General features: G+C 44.6%; 1 pseudogene; it reads left to right on the forward strand.

Annotated features, from left to right (window-relative positions):
* The first annotated feature begins 6,045 nt into the window (after nucleotides 1-6,045).
* LOC138566093 (ADP-ribosylation factor-like protein 15 pseudogene) lies at nucleotides 6,046-6,587 on the forward strand (annotated as a pseudogene).
* Nucleotides 6,588-7,795: the final 1,208 nt, after the last annotated feature.

Below are 7,795 nucleotides of genomic sequence, written 5' to 3' on the forward strand. Positions count from 1 at the left end.
CGGAACAGAGAAGGAGGTTTGAGGGCAGTGCCACAGGCAAATGATGACCAACAGAGCCCACCTGAACTTAAGAAGAGCCATGTTTCCTAAACATCACAGCGATCCAATAGGTGTATACTGGGCTTTGAGAACTGTTGGAAGGGCAGGCCCTGTGCATGCAGTAACCTTCAAACGCCCCCGCTCATACGTCCTTGGAGTCCTTCAATTACCCCACCTTTAGAACTGGGAACATAAACAAATGCAAAGACCATAGATGGCCCTAGGACATACTGGGCAAATGCAATGAGACATGGCTTCCATAGGTAGCATGGCATGAATTGTAGCACAGCTTGCACACTGTCATCCCTTTAGTAAGGACTTTCAACCTTTGGTGCTGTCAACACAAGAGCACCTCCCAGTACCCTTTTAAAATATTTCTTTATTGCATTTTCTGTTACAAGAAATGCACAAAAACCTTGTAAGGGGAACACCCTCCAATCGTGGTGGGCAGACCATTGGATAAAAGTGACAAAGAACAGATTGGCTGTGTTTCACTAGCTCATTAACCTGCAATGGTCCTGTGGGCCCACCTTAAGTTCTTCACAGAGGGATAGGATGACATTGCAGCACCCTGACAAATGTTCGTGGTCTAGCAATGCCTAACCATGCACATGTATACTCTCACTTCCTACCTTATATCACTAGGATATTGGTAGTTATACTTGAGAACAGTTGAAGGTGTATGAACCCTCATGCCCTCTTGTATTTACGACCTGCATGGTGATCAATGAGTCAGTTCTAGAATGGCTTGCCTCCGATCTCACAGAGAGACGCCAGCTTATCCCAGTGACCAGCTACCGATCCCAAAACTGCCCCGTAAGGGCTCATAGTATCCACAGTCATCTTAAACATCTACGTGGAACCACTGGGGAACTCCCTGCTAACCTTGACTTCAAGATCTGCCAGTTCAGGTCTGCCTTAAAGTCAATTCCGCCAACCCCACCTTTCAACTTAAACTGGGCCTCTCACTCATTTAAGCACGGATTTTAAGGTTTTACCTGAAAATGAACCACACAAAGACATCATTCCTCATTCCTGTGGGCTCTACCAAGCACACTAAAATACAGAGCTGAATAATGGAAATTAATAATTAAAAAATGTCTCTTTACTAGGTTTTCCTTTCTGAGGAACTGCATCATTGACCATCCAATTTGGGATATAGAACCACTGTACTATAGACGGCTTCATACAGAGGACTAAAAACAAGGTACATTAAAGAAAAATAAATATTAACTAGCCATTTTTCATCAATCCGTGCCTAAAAGGAAACTATTTAAATCAATTAATCACACCTTCACTAGAGGTTTGTTAGGTACTAGAGAGTGCTCTTTTTTAGCACCATTTTTGGATATTATTACTTCTGAATGTCACCCATTTAAGGACACGAAGAACCACAATATGTTCACCTAAGGGGATCTTTCTCTGAAAAACTCCACATGAATCCCCTTGCCTAATCTTGGGAAAGATGCTAGTGGATGCTGGACCCAGGGGAGGTACACAGAAGACCACACCAACAGGCCCCCAAAAAGTAAGGCACAGGGCAGTCCCAGGAGCATACCCACCCTTACAAACCGCCATGATGACTTTGAAGAGCGGCGCAAGTACAAACCTTTTGAGGATGCCTCCAGTCATCGTATTGATACTCCTAGAGAGCCATTCTAGCACCCAGGTCCGACCAAAACTGCCACTGTAAAAATGGGTACCTTTCCCTTTAAGAGAACAGAGTTGCAACATTTCACCTATGAGTGGGGAACACATTTCTTTCCTCCCACCACTGCCAATGGGACATTTACGACCTTAACTCAAATTAATGTAGACTCCAGAAGGTCCTGTGGATACAAAGGTACATTCGTCTCGAGAAAGGAATTCAAGGAATCATACCACATTGTCCGCATGAGTGACAAAATGAACAAACGCTATTCTCCCTCTCCCGATAGCAATGTGGCGATTACAAAATGTTCGTTTCCCAGTGACAGAAGAGGCCCCAAACAGCTTCACTTGCTTATGAAAAGGTTTTCTGACTGTTGATTTACACATTGCGAATACACAGGAAACTAGTTCAGAGCAGGCAATGTCATCAAAGCTCCAAAGGGGAGAGAAGGTAGCCACACACATTTCAAGTGGCACTTGTGGAATTCTAGAAAGTGGCAGGCCTTAAAATAAGCACTGGCAAACTGCCTTAGATCCTGTATGGTCATAGCCACATAGCCAATCCCAGACCAGTCGTGCTTACACTACAGAGGTGCAGAGCACCACCCAAGGCGAAGAGAGGCCAGATTATAAAAGACAGCTGGCTCAGATCATGTGCCTGGGGTGTTCGAGGAGGAAATTGAGGAAGATGTTTGGAGGAGATTGGCAAGTCTGTTTCAAGGGGTGCTGGGAGGAGTCCATTGGAGATTGGAGTGAGGAGTGATAGAAGAGGAGGGAGAAGGATACCATCTGGAGAGAAAGTATTGATGAGTTTGGAGGGAGGAAGTTACATTGGAGGTTTGGTACCATCTGGAGAGAGTCGATGAGGAAGTTGGAGTGAGAGGACTGAAGCAGTTGGAAGGAGGATTGTTACTATCAGGGAAAAGGGGAGTCTGGATAAGGAATATTGAGGAAGTTGGAGGTTGTTGAGATCTGCTACCATCAGGACATAGAAAGGTTGGAGGGGGAGCTAAAGTTGCAAGACCTGAGAAGGTCGGAGGAGAGAAGGCAACCCCACTATCTGGAGAAACCAGGAAGGTACTGGCGGACCAGGTCAGTCCAGGGAAGATTTTGGAGGTATGAAATGATGTAATCTCACAGAGGGAAAGGCAGATTGCAGCAGTGATATCCAGGACCGGAGTGGTCCAGGGACCAGGACCCTAGAGTAGAGGGGTGGTCAGGCAACATGGACACCCCACCCCAATACCTCAGACCTGTGTTCAGAAAGATCCAACACTACCTAAGCATTCTGGATAACAATATACCTCTGTACTGGGGCTGTGAAATGTTGGCCTTGAAGGGCATGTACCACATGCTGTGCAGAAGAGGGTTTAGGAATCCTGTAAACCTGCAACTCGAAGACAAAGACAAGGATGTTCAGCTTGACATTGGAGGTGGGCCAAGATGGGACCAACCCAGGAACTATGTAAGCAAACTTTTCTTTGATCATAATTTGCAATTGGAAAATATCTTTTTTGGTGTGTGTATATAAATATTATCTCCTATACAACCATATCCTTTTGTCAGCTGTTTAGTGCTTTACGTTCACACTGCCCGTGACAAATGGTGTCGGAAGTGGGAGGTGCAAAGGCTCTTCCAGAGGATGACCCAAGTCTCCAAGTAGTACATAACACACGGATGGCCTATTTACCCACTAGAGCAACCCCTGGCTCAGCAGTTTTGGTCACCTTTTCATTGCCCCGAGTCAAGCTCTAATCTCTACTAATCTGAGGGTCGCTTTTCGAAGGCAGGGGATTTATGGAAGGTGAGCCCCCAGGTCAGGCCTAGCTGTGAAATTCAAGATTGATGTGGGTGCATGGTTGGTTGATCGGGTCTACCGAGGCATAGTGAAAATCCTTTTATTCATTTATGGGACAATTAAATAAGGAAATGTCGTTACTCTGCTAATCTGCAAGTGTTGTGTCCCCATTGAGGCAGAGGAAGGTATGGGTTTGGAGGAGTAGGAAAGAGTGATGTTGAGTTTGGATCCTCTAGAATAGGGTCAGGGGGTTTTGAGGACTGGACGGAACTATCAACTCCCCCTCTGATACTCTGACGTGAATAGCCTTCCCCACCAGAGGAAATCCTTTGCACCACACTAACGGGTGATTTGGGCATGGTCAGTTGCAGGACCATGCATTACAGGGTGTCTTTGATCACACCATTTCACAAGAAGAGGGTCTCAGAACAACAAGGCCTTACTGTGTATAGTCGAAAGCTTGTTTTATGGGTTACAAAGTATGTTTAAGAGGAGGATCGAACCCAATATCACCTATTGGCCCTAGTAAAGTACAGAAAGACTGTCAAGAATTAGCACTCTTCCTCCTCTCAGCAGAGTATCAAGGGGTAATCAAAACGCAGGTACATGTCCTCAGATTATGATTTTTTCCAGGGGTACATCTGGAGATCCACCAGTGCTGCCCGAGGTGTCCCATATGCCAAAAGACTTTGTGGTTGGATGCTGGGAAGGTCCTGTTACTACATTACCCCATCTCATGTATTGAGGTGGATGTCGTGGGGGCCCATACATTCCTCCAGAGTTGGGAATCATTACATTTTGGTTGCCATGGATTATGCAACATGATATCCAGGGGGCCATCTCAATGAGATCCACCAATGTTAAGAATATTTTGTAACACCTTATCCCCTACTTCTCCCGAGTAGGAGTTCCGAATCAAATCCTCACAGTTCAGGGAACTCCTATCATGCGTCATATCATGACAGACCTTAACAACAACCTAGGATACCTTGTGCACATCCATCTGTCGCCCCCAAACTGAATTGTTGGTTAAACACTTCAATCAAACTCTAAAGAACTTCCTTTGGAAAATAGTGGATGAAGGCACACAGAATTTAGATAAACTAATACTCGTTTTTTTTCCCCTGCCAGGACTACCTCAGTCTCCACTGGGCATTCACCCTTTGAGCATGTGTAAGCAAGGAAGGGTTCCAATGTGCTGGACATTTTGAAGGAAGCCTGGAAAGGGGAAAAGAAGTTGGGGGAAGACAATAGAAGCTCATTCAAGGCACACACAAGAGGTCATGACTGATCCAGTCCTTGGCCCAAGAGCACCTGAATATGAGCTAAGAGAAACATAAGGTGCTGTAAGCTCGGGGAACTGAATTGAGCACATTTGCTTTGGCTAACCCTATATTAGTCTTGTTCCTCACAACTATGAATAAACAAACAGCCAAGTGTCATGGATCATATAAGATGATACAGGTGCTCAGAAGCCACAACTATCCCATCCAGCAAGAGGATCAGAGGAAGACCACATAGGTTTACCATTATCAACTGGTTAAAAGCCTGTAGGCAGGCAGATGTTCCGATACCCATGGCTGGCCTACAGTCCAAAAGGAAACCCATGATATGGAAGACTTCCTCAAACAGCTTGCTGATGCCTTCATTGAAACTCAGTCAGTAAGTCAAACAGATTTTATTCAGTTTACACCATTAAAATCACACATAGTACAATTATTACATGCAATAAATATAATAGCATAGCCTACCAATTAATGCATGTACTTCATACGACTACATTAAAATACTTAAAGTAATTTGATTTAAATCGGGTACCATATCAGCTCCCCTGATATCAGAGAATACACATATCCTGACCCCAAGATCTTTCAGAAAAATGAAATATCAAACATACAATTCTCATCTTCCAAGCATATAATTAAAAACATGGCTTCCACACAAGTCCTAATGGTATTCTTTAGGACGTGTGGCCTTAACAGTCGTCTTCTTGGCCCCATGTACTGGGCAGCTTAGCATTTTGTTAGGGCATTCCTAATATTAGGGTTCAGAGATGAGTCAAACAGCACTTTCATAAAATATTTTGCAAATCAAAAACAAGCTTGTCGTCCTATCCCCAGCTCACGACATAATTCATCCCCTGGTGTTGCTGGTGATAACCCCACTAACTTCCTCAAGAAAAGATTTAGCAATGATTCAAGATTGCCACATGAGTAAAACCCCCACAGCTTCTTCCGTACAAGGTGGTCAAACTTATCTTGAGATACAATACTTTGAGGCACTTATCAAGCCTTTTCCCTCCATGCAAATAATAAACCTTTGAAGACCCCTTAGGTTTGCTTCCATCTGCTTGACCAAAGATTGTACATGGGCGGTCCATGTCCCAGTGCTCGAAAAGGGAACTCTGAGGTATCTATAAGTACAGACCACCTCTACTTTTTTCTTGGTCAGTGGACCAACTGCCCTGGGGTCTTCATTTTCCAAAAACAACAACCTTCTATCTGAGAAAAATTCAAGGAGATCTTCACATACTTTTCGAAAATAGTTTGTAAAACAAAACGCCTCCACCTCCACGACCAGAATAAAATGTGGTTTGTATAGGTTTTACAGGTGCTGGAAAGTCAACCCTTCTGTTGCAGCTCTGCTCAGCAAGTGCTGGCAACATTGTGCCTACGACAGGTTTTAGCATTAAAGCCGTTCCATTCCAAAATGCCATCTTGAATGTGAAAGAACTTGGAGGGGCCTAGAAGATCAGAAATATGGAGTCGATACTATCAGGGACCCCCAACGGGTAATATTTGTACTCGACAGTGCCTCATCAGAGGACAATCTGGAAATCTCTAGAAATGAGCTGCATTCCGCCCTCCAGCGCCCTCAGCTATGCACCTTGCCATTTCTAATACTGGGAAACGGCCGGGGCGAGCCCGCTGCACGCTCATTACAAGAGATCAAAAAATATTTTGCACTTGAGCCGCTTGCACATGGCAAACGATGGATCCTGCTGCACAGCTCTCTGGATGGCACGGAGGCCGTAAGTGACAGCTTCACCATGTTTATTCAATTGCTTAAAGAGAAAGATATGGATCCTATACACATGTGAAAATAGACTGCACCACCTATAATAGCTGGACCCACTGCACCAGCTGCTTGAGCATGCCCATGGTGCTTCTGCAGAACAATGCATTATCCAGTGAATATCGCTGGAATGATTTTTAAACCAACGTTCTCTAAATCCAATCTGTAATTTCAGTTTCACTGGAGCCGGATCGTCTGGGCTCTGGTATGTTCATGTATTTGGATGTACTTTTCCCATGTAATACAAAACAGTGGTCTAAGGCAGCAAAGCCTTTCGTAAACCCTGCTTGAATTTCTGGTAATGTATTATTCTCCATTGCCCAGGCCATGAGCAGAGCTGTGAAACATCCTGTAAATATTTTGCTTCTGATATCTAACGGGGCAATTGGGCGACAGCAATGTGGGTCTGCCGTCTTACCCTTTTTGAAAATTGGTGGCATTAGTCTCCTGTTCCATGACCTTGGCCATTTCCTTAATGTTGATATTGTGTTAAAGACCTGTGTTAACGCAGGTATCCACCATTCTGACAACCATGCGTAGATTTCTGGTCTTATCCCATCGGGGCCTTCAGGGTGCACACAGGGATTTGTATAGCAGATCGGATCGAGGCACCTCAAGGCAAAGCTTTCTGCCTTTAGCTCTATCGTCAGCCAGCAGCCAGACTGAAAACTGTGGAGAAAGAGGCACAGCAAATGCTAGACTTAGAAGTCATCAGTCCTTCACAGAGCCACTGTTGCTTCTGGATCGCCTTAGTCCCTAAACCTGATGGAAGTTGGAGGTTCTGTATTGAATTCCACAAAATTAATGAAATCTTACACTTCTACTTTTATCCATTAATGTGCATCGATGAACTGATCAAGAGGATTGGGCCGGCCAATTCATATCCATGCTTGACTTAACTAAGGAGTAATAGAAATCCCACTGACCCCTAGGATCAGGGGAAACCTGCCATTACGATCCAAACAGGACTGTTTCAATTTATGCTACTCCTGTTTTGACTGTGTGGAGCACCAGCTACCTTTCAAATGGTGATGGTCGCCATTCTGCAGTCCTACCAGAGCTTTGTAGTGGTGTACATGGACATAATTGTTATTCGCAGCAAGAACTGGGAGGAACACATGACTCACCTATGTGCAGTAGCTCAGACCCACCACAGTATTGGGATCACTGCAAATCCAGCCAAATGTCGACTTCAATATGTTACATATGTTACATGGGTTTCCAAGTGGGAAG

Source organism: Ambystoma mexicanum, chromosome 2p (genome assembly GCF_040938575.1).
Source record: "Ambystoma mexicanum isolate Mex_15411 chromosome 2p, UKY_AmexF1_1, whole genome shotgun sequence".
NCBI lineage: Eukaryota > Metazoa > Chordata > Amphibia > Caudata > Ambystomatidae > Ambystoma > Ambystoma mexicanum.